The 27,179-nt window shown below is 43.2% G+C and overlaps 2 pseudogenes; both read right to left on the bottom strand.

The window, feature by feature from the left end:
* Positions 1–13,302, bottom strand: part of LOC126996759 (cyclin-C-like) — a 28,600-nt pseudogene extending 15,298 nt beyond the window's left edge.
* Positions 13,303–13,991: 689 nt separating this feature from the next.
* On the bottom strand, positions 13,992–26,776 carry LOC126997110 (cytochrome P450 302a1, mitochondrial-like; annotated as a pseudogene).
* Between the last annotated feature and the right edge of the window lie 403 nt (positions 26,777–27,179).

The following is a 27,179-nucleotide window of genomic DNA, read 5'->3' as shown; positions in this document are numbered from 1 at the left end:
AGAAGGAGGAGGAGGAAGAGAAGGAGGAGGAGGAAGAGAAGGAGGAGGAGGAGGAGGAGGAGGAGGAACAAAGAAGAAGAGCCTTACAATTGGTGAAGAATATCATGATTTTCTGGTACTCCTCCTCGGACAGCACCTCCAGGTCCGGGCGGCGCTCCTGGATCAAGTCTTGGCCGTCCAGGATCCATTGCTGGCTGGAGGGGGAGGGAGGGAGACGAAGGGTTAGTTTATCCTTATCATGAAGAAAGAGCACAAAGGGGAAGGGAGGGAGACGAAGGGTTAGTTTATCCTTATCATGAAGAAAGAGCACAAAGGGGGAGGGAGGGAGACGAAGGGTTAGTTTATCCTTATCATGAAGAAAGAGCACAAAGGGGAAGGGAGGGAGACGAAGGGTTAGTTTATCCTTATCATGAAGAAAGAGCACAAAGGGGAAGGGAGGGAGACGAAGGGTTAGTTTATCCTTATCATGAAGAAAGAGCACAAGGGGAAGGGAGGGAGACGAAGGGTTAGTTTATCCTTATCATGAAGAAAGAGCACAAAGGGGGAGGGAGGGAGACAAAGGGTTAGTTTATCCTTATCATGAAGAAAGAGCACAAGGGGGAGGGAGGGAGACGAAGGCTTGGTACTATCGTTATCAAGAGGAAAGGGATTTATCTCGTCCAAGCAGGGAGCGGAGGGTAGCGGGCTTTTTTTTTTTCTGCACTCTTTCTGTTGCCCTTGAGCCGTTTCCTTTGTTATAATAAAAAAAATATAAAAAATTGTCTGTCCTCGGAGTGGTGAGCAGCGGGCTTTTTTTTCTGCACTCTTTTTGTTGCCCTTCAGCCATCTGTTGTAAAAAAAATAGAATAAATAAATAAATAAAAGTCTTTCCTCGGATTTCCTGGCTTCCCTCGGCACGGTCAAGGTTAAGAACGCAAGGAAAAAAAGTCTGTCCTTGGATCTCTTGGCTTTCCTCGGCACGGTCAAGGTTAAGAAGGCAAGGAAAAAAGTCTGTCCTTGGATCTCCCGGCTTTCCTCGGCACACTCAAGGTTAAGGTAAGGAAAAAAAGTCTGTCCTTGGATCTCTCGGCTTTCCTCAGCACACTCAAGGTTAAGGTGAGGAAAAAAAGTCTGTCCTTGGATCTCTCGGCTTTCCTCGGCACACTCAAGGTTAAGGTGAGGAAAAAGTCTGTCCTGATCTCGGCTTTCCTCAGCACACTCAAGGTTAAGGTGAGGAAAAAAAGTCTGTCCTTGGATCTCTCGGCTTTCCTCAGCACGGTCAAGGTTAAGGTGAGGAAAAAAAGTCTGTCCTTGGATCTCCCGGCTTTCCTCAGCACACTCAAGGTTAAGGTAAGGAAAAAAAGTCTGTCCTTGGATCTCTTGGCTTTCCTCGGCACGGTCAAGGTTAAGGTGAGGAAAAAAAGTCTGTCCTTGGATCTCTTGGCTTTCCTCAGCACACTCAAGGTTAAGGTGAGGAAAAAAAGTCTGTCCTTGGATCTCTTGGCTTTCCTCAGCACACTCAAGGTTAAGGTAAGGAAAAAAAGTCTGTCCTTGGATCTCTTGGCTTTCCTCGGCACGGTCAAGGTTAAGGTGAGGAAAAAAAGTCTGTCCTTGGATCTCTTGGCTTTCCTCGGCACACTCAAGGTTAAGGTGAGGAAAAAAAGTCTGTCCTTGGATCTCCTGGCTTCCCTCGGCACGGTCAAGGTTAAGGTGAGGAAAAAAAGTCTGTCCTTGGATCTCCCGGCTTTCCTCGGCACGGTCAAGGTTAAGAAGGTAAGGAAAAAAAGTCTGTCCTTGGATCTCTTGGCTTTCCTCGGCACACTCAAGGTTAAGAAGGTAAGGAAAAAAAGTCTGTCCTTGGATCTCTTGGCTTTCCTCGGCACGGTCAAGGTTAAGGTAAGGAAAAAAAGTCTGTCCTTGGATCTCTTGGCTTTCCTCGGCACACTCAAGGTTAAGAAGGCAAGGAAAAAAAGTCTGTCCTTGGATCTCTTGGCTTTCCTCGGCACGGTCAAGGTTAAGGTGAGGAAAAAAAGTCTGTCCTTGGATCTCTTGGCTTTCCTCGGCACGGTCAAGGTTAAGGTGAGGAAAAAAAGTCTGTCCTTGGATCTCTTGGCTTTCCTCGGCACACTCAAGGTTAAGAATGCAAGGAAAAAAAGTCTGTCCTTGGATCTCTTGGCTTTCCTCGGCACACTCAAGGTTAAGAATGCAAGGAAAAAAAGTCTGTCCTTGGATCTCTTGGCTTTCCTCGGCACACTCAAGGTTAAGAATGCAAGGAAAAAAAGTCTGTCCTTGGATGGATCTCTCGGCTTTCCTCGGCACACTCAAGGTTAAGAATGCAAGGAAAAAAAGTCTGTCCTTGGATCTCTTGGCTTTCCTCGGCACACTCAAGGTTAAGGTGAGGAAAAAAAGTCTGTCCTTGGATCTCTTGGCTTTCCTCAGCACACTCAAGGTTAAGAAGGCAAGGAAAAAAAGTCTGTCCTTGGATCTCTCGGCTTTCCTCGGCACACTCAAGGTTAAGAAGGTAAGGAAAAAAAGTCTGTCCTTGGATCTCTCGGCTTTCCTCGGCACACTCAAGGTTAAGAAGGTAAGGAAAAAAAGTCTGTCCTTGGATCTCTCGGCTTTCCTCAGCACACTCAAGGTTAAGAAGGCAAGGAAAAAAAGTCTGTCCTTGGATCTCTTGGCTTTCCTCAGCACACTCAAGGTTAAGGTGAGGAAAAAAAGTCTGTCCTTGGATCTCTTGGCTTTCCTCAGCACACTCAAGGTTAAGGAGAGGAAAAAAAGTCTGTCCTTGGAGCTCTTGGATTTCCTCGCACACTCAAGGTTAAGGCGAGGAAAAAAGTATGTCCTTGGATCTCTTGGCTTTCCTCAGCACACTCAAGGTTAAGGCAAGGAAAAAAAGTCTGTCCTTGGATCTCTTGGCTTTCCTCAGCACACTCAAGGTTAAGGCAAGGAAAAAAAGTCTGTCCTTGGATCTCTTGGCTTTCCTCGGCACACTCAAGGTTAAGGCGAGGAAAAAAAGTCTGTCCTTGGATCTCTTGGCTTTCCTCAGCACACTCAAGGTTAAGGCAAGGAAAAAAAGTCTGTCCTTGGATCTCTTGGCTTTCCTCAGCACACTCAAGGTTAAGGTGAGGAAAAAAAGTCTGTCCTTGGATCTCTCGGCTTTCCTCGGCACGGTCAAGGTTAAGGTGAGGAAAAAAAGTCTGTCCTTGGATGTCTTGGCTTTCCTCAGCACACTCAAGGTTAAGGTGAGGAAAAAAAGTCTGTCCTTGGATCTCTTGGCTTTCCTCAGCACACTCAAGGTTAAGGTGAGGAAAAAAAGTCTGTCCTTGGATCTCCCGGCTTTCCTCGGCACACTCAAGGTTAAGGCAAGGAAAAAAAGTCTGTCCTTGGATCTCCCGGCTTTCCTCGGCACACTCAAGGTTAAGGCAAGGAAAAAAAGTCTGTCCTTGGATGGATCTCTTGGCTTTCCTCGGCACACTCAAGGTTAAGGCAAGGAAAAAAAGTCTGTCCTTGGATGGATCTCTTGGCTTTCCTCGGCACACTCAAGGTTAAGAAGGTAAGGAAAAAAAGTCTGTCCTTGGATCTCTCGGCTTTCCTCGGCACGGTCAAGGTTAAGAATGCAAGGAAAAAAAGTCTGTCCTTGGATCTCTCGGCTTTCCTCGGCACGGTCAAGGTTAAGAATGCAAGGAAAAAAAGTCTGTCCTTGGATCTCTTGGCTTTCCTCGGCACGGTCAAGGTTAAGAATGCAAGGAAAAAAAGTCTGTCCTTGGATCTCTCGGCTTTCCTCGGCACGGTCAAGGTTAAGAAGGTAAGGAAAAAAAGTCTGTCCTTGGATCTCTCGGCTTTCCTCGGCACGGTCAAGGTTAAGAATGTAAGGAAAAAAAGTCTGTCCTTGGATCTCTCGGCTTTCCTCAGCACACTCAAGGTTAAGGCAAGGAAAAAAAGTCTGTCCTTGAATGTCTTGGCTTTCCTCGGCACACTCAAGGTTAAGGCAAGGAAAAAAAGTCTGTCCTTGGATCTCTTGGCTTTCCTCGGCACACTCAAGGTTAAGGTGAGTAAAAAAAGTCTTACCTGGGATCTCTTGGCTTTCCTCGGCACACTCAAGGTTAAGGTGAGGAAAAAAAGTCTGTCCTTGGATCTCTTGGCTTTCCTCGGCACACTCAAGGTTAAGAATGCAAGGAAAAAAAGTCTGTCCTTGGATCTCTTGGCTTTCCTCGGCACACTCAAGGTTAAGAATGCAAGGAAAAAAAGTCTGTCCTTGGATCTCTTGGCTTTCCTCGGCACACTCAAGGTTAAGGTGAGGAAAAAAAGTCTGTCCTTGGATCTCTTGGCTTTCCTCGGCACACTCAAGGTTAAGGTGAGGACTGGATGCCAGCGTGTGTTGTTTAAGCGTAATATACACCTTTGTTTTGCTCTCATTCGTCTGTTTCTCTTTACTGCCTCATTCATGCATCTATTTATTTTCCTTTCCTTTGATTCTTCCTCTTTATAAATGATTTTCTTTAAGTTTTTCCTCTTGTGATTTCCTCACTTTTCAAAAGGTTGTAATTATTGTTGTTAAGGGGAGACGAGAGGTCGTTATTGGTGTTGTCATTACTGTTACTGTTTTGTTATTAAGGGGACGCAGGCTTGTTATTAGTGTTAGTGTTGTTATTAAGGGGACGAAGGCTTGTTATTAGTGTTACTGTTTTGTTATTAAGGGGATGCAGGCTTGTTATTAGTGTTAGTGTTTTGTTATTAAGGGGATGAAGGCTTGTTATTAGTGTTACTGTTTTGTTATTAAGGGGACGAAGGCTTGTTATTAGTGTTAGTGTTTTGTTATTAAGGGGATGAAGGCTTGTTATTAGTGTTAGTGTTTTGTTATTAAGGGGATGAAGGCTTGTTATTAGTGTTACTGTTTTGTTATTAAGGGGATGAAGGCTTGTTATTAGTGTTACTGTTGTTATTAAGGGGACGAAGGCTTGTTATTAGTGTTACTGTTTTGTTATTAAGGGGATGCAGGCTTGTTATTAGTGTTAGTGTTTTGTTATTAAGGGGATGAAGGCTTGTTATTAGTGTTACTGTTTTGTTATTAAGGGGATGAAGGCTTGTTATTAGTGTTACTGTTTTGTTATTAAGGGGACGAAGGCTTGTTATTAGTGTTAGTGTTGTTATTAAGGGGACCAAGGCTTGTTATTAGTGTTACTGTTTTGTTATTAAGGGGATGAAGGCTTGTTATTACTGTTACTGTTTTGTTATTAAGGGGACGCAGGCTTGTTATTAGTGTTACTGTTGTTATTAAGGGGATGAAGGCTTGTTATTAGTGTTACTGTTTTGTTATTAAGGGGATGAAGGCTTGTTATTAGTGTTACTGTTTTGTTATTAAGGGGATGAAGGCTTGTTATTAGTGTTACTGTTGTTATTAAGGGGACGAAGGCTTGTTATTACTGTTACTGTTTTGTTATTAAGGGGACGCAGGCTTGTTATTAGTGTTACTGTTTTGTTATTAAGGGGACGAAGGCTTGTTATTAGTGTTAGTGTTGTTATTAAGGGGACGAAGGCTTGTTATTAGTGTTACTGTTGTTATTAAGGGGATGAAGGCTTGTTATTACTGTTACTGTTTTGTTATTAAGGGGACGCAGGCTTGTTATTAGTGTTACTGTTGTTATTAAGGGGATGAAGGCTTGTTATTAGTGTTACTGTTTTGTTATTAAGGGGATGAAGGCTTGTTATTAGTGTTACTGTTGTTATTAAGGGGACGAAGGCTTGTTATTACTGTTACTGTTTTGTTATTAAGGGGACGAAGGCTTGTTATTAGTGTTACTGTTTTGTTATCAAGGGGATGAAGGCTTGTTATTAGTGTTACTGTTTTGTTATTAAGGGGATGAAGGCTTGTTATTACTGTTACTGTTTTGTTATTAAGGGGATGAAGGCTTGTTATTACTGTTACTGTTTTGTTATTAAGGGGACGAAGGCTTGTTATTACTGTTACTGTTTTGTTATTAAGGGGACGAAGGCTTGTTATTACTGTTACTGTTTTGTTATTAAGGGGATGAAGGCTTGTTATTAGTGTTACTGTTGTTATTAAGGGGACGCAGGCTTGTTATTAGTGTTACTGTTGTTATTAAGGGGACGAAGGCTTGTTATTAGTGTTACTGTTTTGTTATTAAGGGGATGAAGGCTTGTTATTAGTGTTACTGTTTTGTTATTAAGGGGATGAAGGCTTGTTATTAGTGTTACTGTTTTGTTATTAAGGGGATGAAGGCTTGTTATTAGTGTTACTGTTTTGTTATTAAGGGGACGAAGGCTTGTTATTAGTGTTACTGTTTTGTTATTAAGGGGATGAAGGCTTGTTATTAGTGTTACTGTTGTTATTAAGGGGATGAAGGCTTGTTATTAGTGTTACTGTTGTTATTAAGGGGATGAAGGCTTGTTATTAGTGTTACTGTTGTTATTAAGGGGATGAAGGCTTGTTATTAGTGTTACTGTTGTTATTAATGGGACGAAGGCTTGTTATTAGTGTTAGTGTTTTGTTATTAAGGGGACGCAGGCTTGTTATTAGTGTTAGTGTTGTTATTAAGGGGACGAAGGCCTGTTATTAGTGTTACTGTTTTGTTATTAAGAGGACGCAGGCTTGTTATTAGTGTTAGTGTTGTTATTAAGGGGACGAAGGCTTGTTATTAGTGTTACTGTTTTGTTATTAAGAGGACGCAGGCTTGTTATTAGTGTTAGTGTTGTTATTAAGGGGACGAAGGCTTGTTATTAGTGTTACTGTTTTGTTATTAAGGGGACGAAGGCTTGTTATTAGTGTTACTGTTTTGTTATTAAGGGGACGAAGGCTTGTTATTAGTGTTAGTGTTTTGTTATTAAGGGGATGAAGGCTTGTTATTAGTGTTACTGTTTTGTTATTAAGGGGATGCAGGCTTGTTATTAGTGTTACTGTTTTGTTATTAAGGGGACGAAGGCTTGTTATTAGTGTTACTGTTTTGTTATTAAGGGGATGAAGGCTTGTTATTAGTGTTACTGTTTTGTTATTAAGGGGACGCAGGCTTGTTATTAGTGTTACTGTTTTGTTATTAAGGGGACGAAGGCTTGTTATTAGTGTTAGTGTTGTTATTAAGGGGATGAAGGCTTGTTATTAGTGTTAGTGTTGTTATTAAGGGGACGAAGGCTTGTTATTAGTGTTACTGTTTTGTTATTAAGGGGATGAAGGCTTGTTATTAGTGTTAGTGTTGTTATTAAGGGGATGAAGGCTTGTTATTAGTGTTACTGTTTTGTTATTAAGGGGATGAAGGCTTGTTATTAGTGTTACTGTTGTTATTAAGGGGACGAAGGCTTGTTATTAGTGTTAGTGTTGTTATTAAGGGGAGGAAGGCTTGTTATTAGTGTTAGTGTTGTTATTAAGGGGACGAAGGCTTGTTATTAGTGTTACTGTTGTTATTAAGGGGACGAAGGCTTGTTATTAGTGTTACTGTTGTTATTAAGGGGACGAAGGCTTGTTATTAGTGTTAGTGTTGTTATTAAGGGGACGAAGGCTTGTTATTAGTGTTACTGTTGTTATTAAGGGGATGAAGGCTTGTTATTAGTGTTACTGTTTTGTTATTAAGGGGATGAAGGCTTGTTATTAGTGTTACTGTTTTGTTATTAAGGGGACGAAGGCTTGTTATTAGTGTTACTGTTTTGTTATTAAGGGGACGAAGGCTTGTTATTAGTGTTACTGTTGTTATTAAGGGGACGAAGGCTTGTTATTAGTGTTAGTGTTGTTATTAAGGGGACGAAGGCTTGTTATTAGTGTTACTGTTGTTATTAAGGGGACGAAGGCTTGTTATTAGTGTTAGTGTTGTTATTAAGGGGAGGAAGGCTTGTTATTAGTGTTAGTGTTGTTATTAAGGGGATGAAGGCTTGTTATTAGTGTTACTGTTTTGTTATTAAGGGGATGAAGGCTTGTTATTAGTGTTAGTGTTGTTATTAAGGGGATGAAGGCTTGTTATTAGTGTTAGTGTTGTTATTAAGGGGATGAAGGCTTGTTATTAGTGTTAGTGTTGTTATTAAGGGGACGAAGGCTTGTTATTAGTGTTAGTGTTGTTATTAAGGGGACGCAGGCTTGTTATTAGTGTTAGTGTTGTTATTAAGGGGACGAAGGCTTGTTATTAGTGTTAGTGTTGTTATTAAGGGGACGAAGGCTTGTTATTAGTGTTAGTGTTTTGTTATTAAGGGGACGAAGGCTTGTTATTAGTGTTACTGTTGTTATTAAGGGGACGCAGGCTTGTTATTAGTGTTACTGTTTTGTTATTAAGGGGACGCAGGCTTGTTATTAGTGTTACTGTTGTTATTAAGGGGACGCAGGCTTGTTATTAGTGTTACTGTTTTGTTATTAAGGGGATGAAGGCTTGTTATTAGTGTTACTGTTTTGTTATTAAGGGGACGAAGGCTTGTTATTAGTGTTACTGTTTTGTTATTAAGGGGATGAAGGCTTGTTATTAGTGTTACTGTTTTGTTATTAAGGGGATGAAGGCTTGTTATTAGTGTTAGTGTTGTTATTAAGGGGACGAAGGCTTGTTATTAGTGTTACTGTTTTGTTATTAAGGGGACGAAGGCTTGTTATTAGTGTTAGTGTTGTTATTAAGGGGATGAAGGCTTGTTATTAGTGTTACTGTTTTGTTATTAAGGGGATGAAGGCTTGTTATTAGTGTTAGTGTTGTTATTAAGGGGATGAAGGCTTGTTATTAGTGTTAGTGTTGTTATTAAGGGGACGCAGGCTTGTTATTAGTGTTAGTGTTGTTATTAAGGGGACGAAGGCTTGTTATTAGTGTTAGTGTTGTTATTAAGGGGAGACAAAAGGTTATTATTGGTGTTATTATTAAGACAGAAGAAGGATGGTATATGTAGAAGAAAGAAAGGAAGAAGTAAAAGTAGTAGTAGCAGTAGTAGTAGTAGTAGTAGTAATAGTAGTAGTAGTAGCAGCAGCAGCAGCAGTAGTAGTAGTAGTAGTAGTAGTAGTAGTAGTAGTAGTAGTAGTAGTAGTAGTAGTAGTAGTACCAGCAGCAGTAGTAGTAGTAGTAGTAGCTATCACTGTTATTACCATTATTATTGAGATCCTTGAAAGGCTGGGGGACTGGGATACTTTCCTCCCCGTCTCTTCTCACACTTCTCATGGGTTAATCTCATTATTCTATGCATTTTGAGCCCCATTTATGTGCGTTGCAAACTGCTAGAAACGCCGATAGCGATTTTTGAAAAGCTGGATAATGTTGACGAAAGCCAAAGCACGACGAAGCACACCTTGTGTGGCGGCGGTGGTCCAGCCAGCGTTGCGAAAAATACCTCCTCGCAGAAATAAGTTGCATATAAATGTGGGGGGGTCCAGGGGGGGGTACCCCCTGGTTAGGAGGGGGGTTGAGGGGGGCAAAGCCCCCCCCCTTTAATTAGGTTATGTAAAGTTTGGTTGGAGAAGTTTGAATATGCTTCCCCACCCAACCCCCCGATTTCCCACGGGTCCCACAAGTTGAACCTCTCTGCAAGCTATTTTGCGGCGGTGGTGGCGGGTCCACAAAAGGCATTGAAAAGTTAATCATTTAGTGATGTCCAGAGAAAACTACTGTCTCCATGATAAACAGCAGCATATTTTGTCCAGAAATAAGCAATCAGCATCTCAAAATTAGTAACGTTGATAAAACAAATCTTTACCGAGACATGTTCCTGGACTGATTTAAGTCTTGCTTCCATCCTCTTCCCATGTGAAATAACAGGCTGTGATTGGTTTGTAAATCATGTACTGTTCTTATTTGACATGGCATTGTCTCTTGTACAAAACACCAATGAGATTGATGGATCCGTGCCGAGTTGCCAACGCAACATAGCGGTGGAAATTATGAGTCGCTCCAAAGTTCCTTACCCATGAAATGTCAACACATGTGGGTGTTATACTCCTCCCTCCACTGCACCCCAAGGTGGCCGCAAGAAAGTCACTAACTTTTCGAAAATCGCTATTGGCGTTTCTAGCAGGTTGCGGCGCACATAAATGGGGTTCAAAATGCATAGAGTAATGCGATCTAACCGATGAGAAGTGAGAGAAGTACCGCTGTGAGACGGGGAAGAGAGTAGAACTTTACCGGTGAGACGTGATGCCACACCGGGTCCAGCACCCCACGCCCGCCCTCCCTCGAGCACACAGCCACAGCACCACACACCAGCACACCACCACAAGGCCACACACCACACACTACAAGGTTAAACAAAGAAGAAGCAAAGAATGAAGGGGAGATTTCTTACCTAGATGGGGAGAAGGTAAGAAATCTCCCCTTCTTTCTTCTTCACACACTACAAGGTTAAACAAAGAAGAAACAAAGAAAAAGGGGAGACGAAGGCCTGTCAGTATTATTGAGAAGACAGAAGAAGGATATTAAATGAAGGAGAAAAAAAGAAACGAGGAGATGGCGGTGAATAGGTTAAACAAAGAAAAAAACAAAGAAGGAAGGGGCTGTAGGTGCGCGTGGCGATTGTAGGACAGAAAGTAACAGGAAAAAAAGTAACACGAAAAAAAGTAACGGAAAAAAAGTAACAAGAAACAAAGTAACAAGAAACAAAGTAACAGGAAAAAGAGTAACAAAAATATTGAATGCTATGGTTTCTTTTTTGGAGATTGCCCAAAAGTCCAGACTGCTTCAGCTGAGTAATTGAATGCTTCAGTTTCTGTTTCTGAGATTTCCTCAACTAACAACAAGATTCGGTTACTGTTTCAGAGTTTCACCTAACAGGATAAGAGCCTGCTTCATATGAATAGTCTGCTTCAATTTCAGTTTCTGAGGCTTCCTCATCTACGAACAAGATTCAGCCCAGCTACACACACAACCAGCAGCATGGACATCACACAGAGTAACAAGGGCGGCAACAAGATTTGTTTCGAGGGATATGTGTACACACGGTCGTGCACACGGAAGAAAAAAATCTGGTGGAAATGTTCTGAGAAAGGGAGTCGAGATTGTAGAGGAAGTCACAAACTTAGCTGGACACCACCATCCCTCTGTATGGAAGTGCATACAGTGATTCCAATAAGAACACGCTACCGTGGACACCGTGGTGCAGCAGGACTTGACTGGCAACACATCCAAACCAAGACACAAGAGAAACGCTATTCAATTGCAGAAGCGGCTACGACATCTCTGTCAGGACAGGGTGAAAGGAAGAAAATCCATCCCAGAATTTTTAGAAGGAATTGCTCACAATATACATATAACCCAGACACTACATTAATATACATCTCGTCAAAATATTTCTTTAATTAACCTAATCATATTGGTTTCGGTTAATCTAGCTAACAACTGCTTCTAATATACCGAAAAAATAGCATGGGTACTGCGTAGGATACTTCTTTTGCTTCACATTTGTGAAGGTTTTAATTCCTGGTCATACCAATTTACTGCGTAAATGGCTTGATTATGTGCCTGGAAAATTTCTAAGTCCAGTGTTGTTGTTTGATATGATGGCTTCCTGGGTAGACTGAGCCTCTTAGCTGCCTTATACTACACCACAGAAACTAGTTCCTAAGTCAGTAATATCCAAAACGAGCATGGATTATTTTTTCTAGATATTAAAGCAACTAATGCCGCAGCTATTTGTATTTTCTAATTTTAAAGGAACACATTTGTGAAATTTTACTACGCGAGGGTGTCTCAGCGGCGGCACCTAACGGCGGGTTCCTTAAGTCAGTTGTTTTCAAGCCGCCATAATGGATGGAAGGCCCAACACTCTCACTCCCTCAAAATATCAGTCTACTTCACCTCTCGGTAAGTGTTAACTGAGTATTTAACCTCTTTATTGGTATGCATGTAGGTTGACAAAAGGACCGATTACTGTCCCAATACCGGGTCCAACAGTGACACGGGCGTGTCACGTGCGCTTTGTGATTCGCGGTCACATGAAGCTGTGACAAGCACGTGTCAGAAAACAAACGGATATTGTTCAACGCACAATACTTATAGTGGAGTTTGAATAAAATGGAGGCCAGGGCCATACGCAGCAGTCGGTAGGTCACTCCCGGGTCAGTTAACAGCAGGAGCGTCAGTTCTGGATGACAGCTGTCACAAATCTGTTTTATTTTGTGGCAATACTTTCTAAAAAGTCCGCCTCCCCCTCCACCACTCCAGCCCCCCTACCCCTCAAGACAAGCCTGGGGAACTGTGGGGAACTGGGGTTTTGGGGGGGGAAGCCCAAATGACTGAAAAATTGGCTCCAAAATTTCCCTAGAAAAATCCCTAAATTAAGGAAATTCCCTATATAGGGGGGTCCAGGGGGGGCACAGCCCCCTTTGGTTAGGACGGGAGTTGAGGGGGGGCTTCCCCCCCGTTAGCAGGTCGTAAAGTTCGGTTGGAGTAGTTTAAATATGCTACCCACCAAAAAAAAAAAAAAAAATACACGATTTTCCAGCGCATCATACATGTGGGGGGGTCCAGAGGAGGGCGCAGCCCCCTTTGGTTAGCAGGGGGCGAGGGGGGGCTGTTAGGTTATAAAGTTGGGATTTTCCTTACTTTCGAGACTGCGTCCAGTATTTCCGTAAGGTTCGTAAGGTAAGGAATTTTCCTTCTTTTAGGGATTTTTCTAGGGATATTTTGGAAGCCCATTTTTCAGTGATTTTGGCCTCCCCCCCAACAACCCCGGTTCCCCACAGTTTCCCAGGCTTGTCTTGGGGGGTAGGGGGGGATGGGGTGGTGGAGGGGGAGAAGTAGTTGTTCCCTAGTTTTACCTTAATTTTTAATGTTTTAGTATTTTTAATGTTTTTAACTTTTTAATGTTTTAATGTTTTATAATGTTAATATTTTTTAAGTTTTAATGTTTTTTAATATTTTAATGTTTTAATGTTTTTAGCTTTTCCAAGAAAAAATATACTTCCTTTTGTGCCAGAGCCACTGTCTTCAGTTCGGCAGCCTTTAATTCGTGTACATTACTTGTCAATTTATCTTCAAGAATGACCACTGTTACTTTTTTTCCTGAATAAAATTAGTAGTTACTTTTTTCCTGATACTTTATTTCCTAGCAAAAATTGTTTCTTTTTTTCCGTTACTTTTTTTCCTGATACTTTCTTTCCGAGCACCGCGCGTGGCATCAGTGTTCACCCCCGTCACATTGTCCCTTCAGCTGAGCCGCGGACACAAACACACCACTAATAAACCCTAAACCTACACATGAACACTGCACACCTGGCCGCCGCGTACACAGACACACACTACACATAGTGACAGCACAAGGCAGCCAGGCGCGTGCTTAATAGCCCCTCAAAACACTTACTAATGGGCGCTCTGCCAGAAATTCCCCGCCATGGCTGGGTCGCGATGTTGACGGCGCTTACTCTCCGTGGCCGCCGCGCCCTGCACACTCTTCTCTTCTCTCTCTCTCTGCCATCTTATTTAAACGCTTCACTAGTTCATTTCAGTTAATTTATGCATAGTGTGGTCTCCAAATTATTAGTCTTGTCTAGAGTAATGACAGTCTGCCTTCTATTATTTAGAAGGCGCGCCCTGCTCACTCTCCCTTATCTCTCTGTCGCCCTGCCATATTATTTAGACGCTCAACTAGTTCATTTCAGTTCAATTTATGCATATTGTGGTCTGGAAATTATTAGTCTTGCCTGGAGTAATGACAGTCCGCCATCTATTATTCAGAGGCCGCTCCCTGCACTATCCTACTAACTCTGAACTCATTTTTACGCTTTATTAGTTCAGTTCAGTTTAATTAATGGATATTGTGGTCTTAAAATTATTAGCCTTGCATACAGAACCAAATAAGCCGTGCACACTTTCCTCTGCTTCTTATTTGAACTTATCTAGACGCTGCAATAGTTCACTTAATAAATGGATCTTGTGGTCTTGAAATCGTTAACCTTGTCTGGACCACCAAATAAAGAATATATTAGAAATGTCAGTCGAGTGTATACTTAAAATATTATAAAACTCTTAATTCGTCTTTTTACATCCTTTTATTTTCTCTGATTATCCAACACTTACATTTTATTATTTTTTTCTTGTGCTTTTATTTAAAAAAAAATATTATATTATGGAGTATTGTCTTAATTTATCGCTGTCTTCATGGTGTTTTTTCCTTGTTTCTTGTTTTAGTGTTCAAAGGTAATATATCTTGTTTGTATGCATCCTCACTACTCTCCCCTATTCATCTCAACCATTTTCTAACATCGCTTTCTCTAATTTCATGTTTTAGTAATGTACATATTTTTTTACCTTACATCAACACTTTTACCACACAGCTTCTTGTTCTCAAAGTCCTCCTGTTCCTTGCCTATCAGTGTATATATGTTGTTATGTTCTTAATTATGACTGTATGTTTCTGTAATTCCAAGTGTAAGTTCAATATTTTCACTGTACCTTACAATAACACTTTTACCACACAGTTTCTTGTTCTCAAAGTCCTCTTGTTCTTTGCCTATTAGTGTATATATGTTGTTATGTTCTTAATTATGACTGTATGTTCTGTAATTCCAAGTGTAAGTTCTATATTTTCACTGTACCTTACATCAACACTTTTACCACACAGTTTCTTGTTCTCAAAGTCCTCCTCTTCCTTGCCTATCAGTGTATATATGTTGTTATGTTCTTATGTTTCTCTAATTCCATATTTAACACAGTTTTTGTAGGAGTTTTGTGGGCATTTCCAGGGGTGGTTTAATGGCCCTGGTGGTAGTGTGGCCCTTCTTCTGTACCATGAGCCTAAAAACACACTCCTCAGAACCTTGCCTGTCTGTGCTGTTCTTCTCTTTCTGTAATTTCAAGTCTAGGTTCTATATTTTCACACAGCTTCTTGTTCTTAAAGTCTTCCTCTTCCTTGCCTATCAGTCCATATATGTTCTCATGTTCTTAAGTTTCTCTAATTCCATACATGACACAGTTTTTGTAGGAGTTTTGTGGGCATTTCCAGGGGTGGTTTAATGGCCCTGGTGGTAGTGTGGCCCTTCTTCTGTACCATGAGCCTAAAAACACACTCCTCAGAACCTTGCCTGTCTGTGCTGTTCTTCTCTCTCTGTAATTCTAAGTCTAGGTTCTATATCTTGAACAGCTTCTTGTTGTCAAAGTCCTCCTCTTCCTTGCCTATCAGTGTATATATGTTGTTATGTTCTTATGTTTCTTTAATTCAGTGTCTTTGTTCTATATTTTCATTGTATCTTACTCACATCAAAACTTTTATCACACAGTTTCTTGTTGTCAATGTCCTCCTCTTCCTTGCCTATCAGTGTATATATGTTCTTATGTTCTTGTGTTTCTCTAATTCCATACATACTTGACAGTTTTTGTAGGAGTTTTGTAGGCATTTCCAGGGGTGGTAAAAGTGTGACCCTTCTTCTGTACCGTGAGCCTAAAAACACACTCCTCAGAACCTTGCCTGTCTGTGCTGTTCTTCTCTCTCTGTAATTCCAAGTCTAGGTTCTATATTTTCTATCGTCCCGTACTCACACCAGCACTTTCAATACACTGTTTCTTGTTCTCAAAATCCTCAAGGGAAAAAATAAATGGGAAAAAAAGCTAAAAAAATCCCACTGAACTTGTAAATAATATAATATGAATGTTTGAATCGGACAAAATAATTCATCACATTATGTATATGCTTGTTTAATGTGTATTGGAGTATGTTATAGTGAGGTATTTGTTTAAGGATAATACATATATTTTCTCCATAAGCTAATAATAATAATAATAATGATCATAATAATAATAAATATACATAGCTTAGTTCTCTTACTTTCACACACACACACACACACACACATTTAATAAGGATGGATCAATGGGAGAGAAATAAAAGTCTGTCAGGAGTCTGGTAGCAGTGTGTAGGTGGAGTTGGTGTTGGTGAAGGTGAAGGGCAGGGGTGTGATGGGCCGTCCCACCCCATCACACGCTCACCAGAGAGGGGCATGCACACCCTAACACTGCCAAGGCTGAGAAAAGGGCTGTTGGGGTAAAGCCTGGCATGCACAGGAGATGAGCACCAGACAGAGGGAGGCACACAGCCCTTAAGGTCATATTCAAACATTTCGGAGCCCAAGCACACAAGGTTTTCATAGGAGTTTCAGGCATTTCCAGGGGTAGTTCTATCACCCCGGTGGTAGTTTGACTCTTCCTCTGTACCATGAACCTAAAAACACACATTTGACAAGGCTTTCATAGGAGTTGTGGGCATTTCCAGGGGTAGTTCTATGACCCTGGTGGTAGTTTGACTCTTCCTCTGTACCATGAACCTAAAAACACACATTTGACAAGGTTTTCATAGGAGTTTCAGGCATTTCCAGGGGTAGTTCTATGACCCCGGTGGTAGTTTGACTTCCTCTGTACCATGAACCTAAAAACACACATTTGACAAGGCTTTCATAGGAGTTGTGGGCATTTCCAGGGGTAGTTCTATGACCCCGGTGGTAGTTTGACTTTCTCTGTACCATGAACCTAAAAACACACATTTGACAAGGCTTTCATAGGAGTTGTGGGCATTTCCAGGGGTAGTTCTATGACCCCAGTGGTAGTTTGACTCTTCCTCTGTGCCATGAACCTAAAAACACACATTTGACAAGGCTTTCATAGGAGTTGTGGGCATTTCCAGGGGTAGTTCTATGACCCCAATGGTAGTTTGACTCTTCCTCTGTACCATGAACCTAAAAACACACATTTGACAAGGCTTTCATAGGAGTTGTGGGCATTTCCAGGGGTAGTTCTATGACCCCGGTGGTAGTTTGACTTTCTCTGTACCATGAACCTAAAAACACACATTTGACAAGGCTTTCATAGGAGTTGTGGGCATTTCCAGGGGTAGTTCTATGACCCCAGTGGTAGTTTGACTCTTCCTCTGTGCCATGAACCTAAAAACACACATTTGACAAGGCTTTCATAGGAGTTGTGGGCATTTCCAGGGGTAGTTCTATGACCCCGGTGGTAGTGTGACCCTTGCTCTGTATCATGAACCTAAAAACACACATTTGACAAGGCTTTCATAGGAGTTGTGGGCATTTCCAGGGGTAGTTCTATGACCCTGGTGGTAGTCTGACCCTTGCTCTGTACCATGAACCTAAACACACCCGATTAACCTCCTTCTTGGCCTTTGGAAATATATAGTCGATGTAAGAGGCAAAAGTGCTTAAAAATACCTTGAGCTTAACACTCCCAGGTAAGGCTTAGAATGTATCAAAATGAGCTGTTGGTGATGGAGGAGGCGTGTCATGCGTGCCTCTCCGTGAAGGTGAAGCGCAGGGGGTGTGACGGGCCGTAGCTCAGACGGTTGATGAGGTGGATGTCCTCGTGTTTGTACTCCACCTGGAACTCGCTCAACACCTGGAACACAGACAACACACGGCTAAGACACACACAGACACTTTTTATCATTATCATCATCATTATTACAGTAGACCCTCCATTCATCATCATCATCATCATTTCGTTTACTGTCCGTTTTCACTCTTCCTGAGCTGTTGGATGCTTTGTGGCTCTCCTCGATTCTACTCTGTCTTCTGCCCGATGCTCATCCAGTCCCATCACTGCCAAGTCTTCCTGTATACACCTTCTCCACATTTTCCTATTTCTACCAACTGGTCTCCTTCCTTCTACCTCCAATCTCTCCACAGCTCCCAGCACTGTATCCTCCCCTGCTCTCCTTCTCCTCCACTCTGCTCTGTCCAATCCCATCACTGCCAAGCCTTCCTGTATACCCCTTCTCCATGTTTTCCTATTTCTACCAACTGGTCTCCTTCCTTCTACCCCCAATCTCTCCACAGCTCCCAGCACTGTATCCTCCCCTGCTCTCTTTCTCCTCCACTCTGCTCTGTCCAATCCCATCACTGCCAAACCTTCCTGTGTACGCCTTCTCCATGTTTTCCTATTTCTACCAACTGGTCTCCTTCCTTCTACCTCAAATCTCTCCACAGCTCCCAGCACTGTATCCTCCCCTGCTCTCCTTCTCCTCCACTCTGCTCTGTCTTCTGCCCAATGCTCATCCAATCCCATCACTGCCAAGCCTTTCTGTGTACACCTTCTCCACGTTTTCCAAGGTCTACCAACTGGTCTCCATCCTTCTACTTCAAATCTCTCCTAAACTCCCAGCACTGTATCCTCCCTTGCTCTCTTTACATGTCCAAACCATCGGAGTCTTTCCCTTCTAAATACTGTCTCCTTCCTTCTACCTCAAATCTCTCCTAAACTCCCAGCACTGTATCCTCCCCTGCTCTCTTTACATGTCCAGACCACCTGAGCACTGTTTTCCGGTCCTCTATTCCACATGTTAGCTACATCTGCGCTGGACACCCTCCATTTAGCACGTTTCTTTTTTAGGATTTTCTTACTTACACTTCTTTCCCTTGCTCTCGAACCAAAGGCAGATGCAGACAGAGACACATAGACAGAGATAGTATCCTTTAATCCTACTCTCATGAGGCAAACTATTCCCTGCTAATGTACATCCATGAACAGAGAAACACAGACAGAGACATAGATAGCGTGTTACTACCAAGCAGCCTTACCCTGATGATGACACAGAATATCTCCTGCCATACACATCCTTGGGTGCACAAAGACAGAGAGAGATAAAGAGATATAATGCCATACATCTTGCAACAGCCACAGAGAGACAGAGACAGAGAGAGACACACACAGACAGAGATAGAGAGAGAGTTTCATGCAGTCATACACATCCTTGGGTGGACAGAGAGAGAGAGAGACACAGAGACACAGAGACAGAGAGACACACACACACACACAGAGATAAAGAGATAGTTTCATGCAGTCTTAACCTGATAATGACACAATATCTCCTGCTATACACATCCTTGGGTGGACAAAGACAGAGAGAGAGATACAGAGATAGAGACAGACAGAAATACAGAGACAGACAGAAATACAGAGACAGACAGAGATAGAGAGACAGACAGAGATACAGAGACACAATACCATAGAGGAGGAATAAAGAAATGAAGCTCTGGAGGGCAAATCACTAAGGAGGAGAAGGAGGAGGAGGAGGATGATAAAAAATGAGTAAAGGAGGAAAGGAAAATAAAAATAAGAGGAAGAAAGGAAGACAAATTTATATGAGAGGAAGAAATGAAGGAAAGAAGGAAGGAAGGGAAGGGGAATCACTAGGAAGGAAGAGGAAAGGGTGAATGCAGGAACAAGGGAAGGGAGAGAGAGAGAGAATGAGGAAGGGAGATTAAGTCACCCTGAAGACTCCCTGGTACGCAATCTTCCTGCCAAAACACATCCTTGACCAGACACAGACACAGAGACACAGAGAGACAGACACAGACACAGAGAGACAGACAGACAACAGCACACAGTCTCACCCTGATAATGAGGCAGAACACTTCCTGGTACACGATCTTACTGCCAAAACACATCCTTGACCAGACACAGACACAGACACAGAGAGACAGACACACAGACACACAGACATAAACACAGAGACACAGAGAGACAACAGCACACAGTCTCACCCTGATAATGAGGCAGAACACTTCCTGGTACGCAATCTTACTGCCAAAACACATCCTTGACCAGACACAGACACAGAGATGGAGAGACAGACAGAGACACAGACAGACAACAGCACACAGTCTCACCCTGATAATGAGGCAGAACACTTCCTGGTACACGATCTTCCTGCCAAAACACATCCTTGACCAGACACAGACACAGAGATACAGACACAGACACAGAGACACAGACACAGACACACAGACACAGACAGACAACAGCACACAGTCTCACCCTGATAATGAGGCAGAACACTTCCTGGTACGCAATCTTCCTGCCGATGCACATCCTTGGGCCGTAGGAGAAGGGCAGGAAGGCAAAATTGTGTCTCGGGGCGAAGGGTGACCCGCGCAGGAACCTCTCCGGCAGGAACTCTGTGGCGCGGGGAAAGACATCCTCCTGGTGGTTGATCAGCATGGTGGACGCGACAACCTCCCACTGTGGAAGAAGGTGGATTTTTTTTTTTTTTTTGTTTTTTTTTTTTTGACCAGCCAAGGTGTCCAAACAGAAGCACAGTTTTTAAGGTTAAGGAAGCACAGTTTTTAAGGAGTGTGTGTGTGTGTGTGTGTGTGTACTGACCTCCACTTGTGACCTTTCTCCAATCCGCTTTTTCATCTTTCAACCTGGTTCTCATTTCTCTGTTTGTGAGGTAATTTTTCTTCATCCACTCTGTCATTTTCTCCCCAATCCTCCTCTATGTTCTCGTTTCCACGGCAATCTCTTATGTGTGTGTGTGTGTGTGTGTGTGTGTGTGTGTGTATTTACATGGTTGTGACATACGGGAAAAGAGCTACCCTCGCGCTGTCCTGTCTCCATATCCTCTCTTGTCCAACTTTTCCTTAATATCATGAATGTTTCTTGCACAAACCACCTCCTCCTCCAGTCCATTCCACAGCTCAATGCTTCTGTTTGGGAAGCTAAACTTTTTCACATCTCGCCTACACGTGGTCGCCCTCGACTTTTTTCCACGTCCTCTCGTTTCTCTCTCGCTCCACACACACACAGGTCCTCTCTGTCCAGATTCTCCACTCCACCCGCCACCCTGTACACCGCTATCAGGGCTCCTCTTTCTCTTCTTCTCTCCAGGGTTGTGAGCCCCATGCTATTGAGTCTCTCCTTGTAAGTCCGATCCCTAAGTTCCAGTACCACCTTAGTTGCCACTCTCTGTACTCTTTCCAGCTTCCTTATGTTCTTCTTTTCGTGAGGAGACCAGACCACTGCTGCATACTCCAACCTTGGCCTTATCATTGTAACTATTATTTTCTTCATCACCTCCTCGTCCTCGTGTGTGTGTGTGTGTGTGTGTGTGTGTGTGCGTGTGTTTTTCTGCGATGACTTTACAAGTGTTTATCGGTTTCATGTATTTTATGTATAATCTATGGAACTTTTAGTATGTACATATTTAAAATCTTATAGAAACTGTATCCATGGACTGTTTTGTGATGCCGGTGAGTTTTACACAACCTCTGCACCTTGAACGGGAAAGTCACCCATGAAGACCCAGTTAATCTTTCTCCGTGGCCTTGGGAAACAGTCGTAAAGGGAGTCTGACATGTTTAAGAATAAGGATCACAGTTTAAGAATAAGTCTGGCCATCACGCACCACGATGCGATTCGCGTCAAAACGGAATCGTCTACGTCTGAACTTTTGACTCGAATTGAGTCAAAAACTTTAAAAAATTCGCCAAAAATAAAGTATCTTTCAGAATCGCGTCAATTTTTTTTGCATCAATAATAAAATAAACTAATTGTCAACTCTCTCGTGCCATTGGATTTGAAGCGATAATTGCCCGTGGTTTAGTTGCCTCTCAGCAGGCAGCCTGTGAGCGTGACTCGTCCCTTGAAATTGTTTTTCTCAGCGTCGGTAAACGTCGCTATTTATTTGCATTTCTTGATATTTTTTCTTTCATAAGGCAGAACAATCTCTTCCAAAACCAGCGATATGTTATAATGCCAGGAAAAAATAATACTCGTGGGTGAATAAAATTTTTTGCTGCACGGGCTCCCTAGGCCCCCATGAGCCCCAGACGAATGTCGCAGTGGAAAGAGAAATTTATTAAACTTTTGGTGCGTAAAAGGGCTAAGAATGTGGGTTGTATTTTAAAACATTTCGTCGCCCAAGTTCACATAATTGACAAGGCTTTCGTAGGAGTTTTGGGCATTTCCAGGAGTAGTTTTATGACCCTGGTTGTAGTCTGACCCTTCCTCTGTACCATGAACTTAAAAAAAAACTCATTAGAACCCGACTGACCCCCTCTTTGACCTTTAGAAACAGTTGATGTGAGAAGCGAAACTGTTGTTACCTCGACCAACCACAGCTATCCTTCCCTTCCCTCCTTCCTTCCTTCCTTCCTTCCTTCCTTTTCTCCATTCCTTCCTTTCTTCCTTTTCTCCCTTCCTTCCTTCCTTCCTTTTTCCCTTCCTTCCTTCCTTCCTTTTCTCCCTTCCTTCCTTCCTTTTCTCCCTTCCTTCCTTCCTTCCTTTTTCCCTTCCTTCCTTCTTTTCTTTCATCCTTCTTACCTTCTTTCATTCTTTACTTCATTCTTTTCTACGGACAACACCTCTCCTTCCCTTCCTTCCTTCCTTCCATTTCTCCCTCCCTTCCTTCCTTCCTTCCTTCCTTCCTTTTCTCCCTTCCTCCCTTCCTTCCTTCCATCCTTCCTTTTCTCTTTATCTTCCTCCTTTGTTCTTTTGTTCATTCATTCGTCATCTATAATAGCGACGTAAGGACCCAAGTGTCGGGTTTAATAATAAGGACCACAGATGCATTTAAGAAGGACAAACCGCCCCCCTAAGGATCCTGCCCCTTGTGTCTGGAGGGAGTGTGGCGGCAACGACTCACCCCTCGTGGCACCAGGTAGCCGCCCAGCACTGTGTCCTGGGTGAGGCGCCGCGCGATGCCCACGTTGACCGGCATCAATCTGCAGAGGGAGGCGGCTTAGGGTAGAATGGCCACACACACACACACACACACACACACACACACACACACAGCAGTACCCAGAGAGATGAAGCATAACAAGCTTGCTCTAATCAGAAGGGTCTACATATAAGTACAGAAATACCTTGGTTTATGCGTTGCTTACTGTACGAGTGTTTTGATTTACGAGTTTAAAGAAATCACTAAAAATGCCTTGGTTATGAGCAGTGCCTTGGTGTGGTAGCTTCCTGCTTGTGGCAGGGATGGAGTGACACCAAGAGTTGTGTATTTGAACATGAATACAAATATTTTAAATTCCAACGAATACGAATACAAATACAGTGAAATGGTCTTAATTCAAATACAAATAAAAATACGAATGCTTCTTGTAAGTATTTATGAGTACTCTTCATTGAAAATACCTTTTGGATATAACTGAGTGTTGAACTTTTTTTTTTACATGAGGAAACAGCTCAAGGGGAAAAAAAAGAATAATGAAAAAAAAAAAGCCCGCTAGTCACTGCTCCTATAAAGAGCATTCAGAGGAGTGGCCGAAGGAGAGGTCAGTTATGGGAGGAGAGGTGTCCTGATACCCTCCTCTTGAAAGAGTTCAAGTCGTAGGCAGGAGGAAATACAGATGAAGGAAGATTGTTCCAGAGTTTACCAGCATGAGGGATGAAAGAGTGAAGATGCTGGTTAACTCTTGCATAAAGGGTTTGGACAGTAAAGGTTTACAAGTTTCTTTGGTTAGTGAGCAAAATTTCAGAACAAATTAAGCTTGTAAACCAAGGCATGACTGTACTTGCTGGTGATCACAAGGCCAGCGCGTGATCAGGCCAGTGGCGTGGGTGGTGGACACATACCTGAGGGCCTCCCTGAAGACGGCCTTGGTGTAGGTGAGGGCTGAGAGGTGCTCGGGCCTGAGGGTGTCGGGGCGGCCCACCTCGCGATGCACCTCCTCGTACACGCGCTGCTGGGCCCGGGGGTGACGCGCCAGCAGGTACAGGATGTTGCCCGCCGCGTGGCTGGTCTGGGGCACCGGGAGGGGGGAATAATGGATCATGATGGAGGAATAAATAAATAAATAAGAGAGAAAGGCAAAAAGAAGAGGAAAAAGGAGAAAAAGATGAGAAAGAAATGAGAAGAAAAATTGGAAAAAAAAAGAAGAAAAAGATGAAGAATAAAGAATATGAAAAAGAAGTCTCTCTCTCTCTCTCTCTCTCTCTCTCTCTCTCTCTCTCTCTCTCTCTCTCTCTCTCTCTCTCTCTCTCTCTCTCTCTCTCTCTCTCTCTCTCTCTCTCTCTCTCTCTCTTTCCTTCCCCTCTCTTTCATTTTCATTTTATTTAACATTTCCCCCATCATATCTCTCTCTCTCTCTCTCTCTCTCTCTCTCTCTCCCCCCCTCACCGTGTCAATCCCCGTTGCTATCATGTCAAGGATGAAGGTCAGCACATCCTCCTTGCTGAGTCCCGGGTGGCCAGCGTGCCAACAGGCTGCCCACCTCCCCCTGCCGCTGTGCCTCCTGCTGCTCCGTCTCCTGTATGGCCTCAAGAGCAACACTGTAAGGGAGGGGAAGGGTGAGGTCAGGTCAGGTGAGGTCAGGTTAGGTTAGGTTAGGTTAGGTTATGAGTTTTAGTATAGAAGTTAAGTTGATCTCATATGAAGAAAAAGAAAAAGGAAGAAGAAAAATGAAGAGAAAATTAAGAGAGAGAGAGAGAGAGAGAGAGAGAGAGAGAGAGAGAGAGAGAGAGAGAGAGAGAGAGAGAGAGAGAGAGAGAGAGAGAGAGAGAGAGAGAGAGAGAGAGAGAGAACGACAATGAGGGAAATGTTAAAGAAAATGAAAGAGAAAGAGAGGAAGGAAAGAAAGAAAGAGAGAGAGAAATAGAAAGATATATTTGAGCGTGCGTGTGTGTGTGTGTGTGTGTGTGTGTGTGTATTTACCTAGTTGTAATTTTACAGGCCTGGGCTTACAATCATGTGGTCGCGTCTCCGTATCTGTAATTATCCAACTTTTCCTTGAAGCTCTGCACACTCTTTGCCGATACTATTTCTTCACTTAGTCTGTTCCAAAGCTCTATATTTCTTTGTGGGAAGCTATATTTCTTTATGTCTCTTGAGCATCTTCCCTTCCTCAACTTTTTACTATGTCCTCTAGTGTTCCTGCTGGAAGGTTTCTCTCTTAGTAGCAATTTCTCGTTATCTACTTCTTCCATTTTACTCAATAGCCTATATATCTGTATTAGGTCTCCTCTTTGTTCTAGTGTTGGCAAGTCCATTTCCTTTAGTCTCTCTTCATATGTCAGTCCCATTGTTGTTGCCATCCTCTGTATTCTTTCTAGTTTTTTATGTGTTTCTTCATGTGTGGAGACCACACTGTTTCCGCGTATTCTAGTTTAGGTCTGATCATAGTAGTTATTAATTTTTTCATCATTTCTTTGTCCATGTAGTGGAATGCTATGCCTATATTTCTCACCATGTTATATGTATCACCGAAGATCCGATTTATATGACTTCCTGGTTGCATATAATCTTGCATTATTACTCCCAGGTCTCTCTCTTCATTTACTTTCTTTAATGTTTCACCATCTCCCATTTTGTATGTCCATTTTGGTCTTTCTACACTTTTTCCCATTTCCATAACATGACATTTCTTCACGTTGAATTTCATCTCCCATTTCTGAGTCCATTTCCAACTCCTGTTTAGGTCTTCTTGCAGCTCCTTGCAGTCTTCACTGTTTCTTATATGTCTTTGCAGTTTAGCATCATCTGCAAACAGCCTCATGTAGCTATTTACTCCCTCTGGCCTGTCATTAATATAGACTAGGAAGAGTACTGGTGCTAAAACCGTGTGTGTGTGTGTGTGTGTGTGTGTGTGTGTGTGTAATGAATTTTGTGTGTTACGTCTTGCATTATTTTCTCTCTATTTGAACTTGTGGTCATTACTAATCTATCTATTCATCTATCTATCTATCTATCTATCTATCTGTGTCTGTGTGCATGTGGGGAGGGTCTGTGTGCGTGAGTGTGTGTTTGTGTGCATGAGGGGACGGTCTATGTGCATGTGTGTGTGTGGTCACTGTGGTGAGTGTGTGTTTGTGTGCATGAGGGGACGGTCTATGTGCATGTGTGTGTGTGTGCATGTAGGGAGGGTCTGTGTGCGTGAGTGTGTGTTTGTGTGCATGAGGGGACGGTCTATGTGCATGTGTGTGTGTGCATGTAGGGAGGGTCTGTGTGCGCTTGTGTGTGTCTGTGTGCATGTGGGGACGGTCTATGTGCATGTGTGTGTGTGTGCATGTAGGGAGGGTCTGTGTGCGCTTGTGTGTGTCTGTGTGCATGTGGGGAGGGTCTGTGTGCGTGAGTGTGTGTTTGTGTGCATGTGGGGACGGTCTATGTGCATGTGTGTGTGTGCATGTAGGGAGGGTCTGTGTGCACTTGTGTGTGTCTGTGTGCATGTGGGGACGGTCTATGTGCATGTGTGTGTGAGTGCATGTAGGGAGGGTCTGTGTGCGCTTGTGTGTCTGTGTGCATGAGGGGACGGTCTATGTGCATGTGTGTGTGAGTGCATGTAGGGAGGGTCCTTGTGTGCGTGTGTGTGTGTGTGTGCAAGTAGGAACGGTCTATGTGCATGTGTGTGTGTGTGTGCATGTAGGGAGGGTCCTTGTGTGCGTGTGTGTGTCTGTGTGCAAGTAGGAACGGTCTATGTGCATGTGTGTGTGTGTGTGCATGTAGGGAGGGTCTGTGTGCGCTTGTGTGTGTCTGTGTGCATGTGGGGACGGTCTATGTGCATGTGTGTGTGTGCATGTAGGGAGGGTCTGTGTGCGCTTGTGTGTGTCTGTGTGCATGTGGGGACGGTCTATGTGCATGTGTGTGTGTGTGCGTGTAGGGAGGGTCCTTGTGCGCGTGTGTGTGTCTGTGTGCAAGTAGGAACGGTCTATGTGCATGTGTGTGTGTGTGCGTGTAGGGAGGGTCCTTGTGCGCGTGTGTGTGTCTGTGTGCAAGTAGGAACGGTCTATGTGCATGTGTGGGGAGGGTCTGTGTGTGTGTGTGTGTGTGTGTGTGTGTGTGTGTGTGTGTGTGTGTGTGTGTGTACTAACTCGGTGAAGACCTGGTGTGCGTGCTGCAGCCTCAGGATGGACGCCGTGGGGAAGTACTGCCACAGCTTAACATTCTCTGTCTCGTGGAGGGCCGCCAGGAGCTGCTTGGCCAGGCGGATCAGGCGGAAGGGGTCAGCTGTTCCACCACCACCACTGTCACCACCACCACCGTTCACCTCCTCCTCAGCCTCCTCATCCACCCGCAAACACCCCAGCCGGCGATTCAGTGCGATGGTGCCGAGAGCTGAGGAGAGAATGTGAAAATCAGCGACGCGTGTGATTCTGAGTTTGGCATTTCAGGGAAGGTTAAAGTGAATGAATTAGTCCACCAGCACTTGAGGGGAGGAGAAGAGGGGGGTTGATGATGCTATATAACCTGGTAAATGATATGCAGGAGGTGGAGAGAACATTAGAAGAGAGAGGAGAGAGAGAGAGGAGGCTTGGTAACACTACATAGCCTGGTGAACACTGTGCTGGAGGTGGAGAGAACATTAGAAGAGAGAGAGAGAGAGAGGAGGCTTGGTAACACTACATAGCCTGGTAAACACTGTGCTGGAGGTGGAGAGAACATTAGAAGAGAGAGAGAGAGGAGGCTTGATAACACTACATATCCTGGTAAATACTGTGCAGGAGGTGGAGAGAAAAGACCTAATGATTTTACTGTTAGAAAGAGAACCACAAAATGTAGGAAGAAACCAC

Source organism: Eriocheir sinensis, chromosome 11, assembly GCF_024679095.1.
Source record: "Eriocheir sinensis breed Jianghai 21 chromosome 11, ASM2467909v1, whole genome shotgun sequence".
NCBI lineage: Eukaryota > Metazoa > Arthropoda > Malacostraca > Decapoda > Varunidae > Eriocheir > Eriocheir sinensis.
The sequence above is the reverse complement of the archived record's forward strand: the minus strand, read 5'-3'. Positions and strand labels throughout refer to the sequence as shown.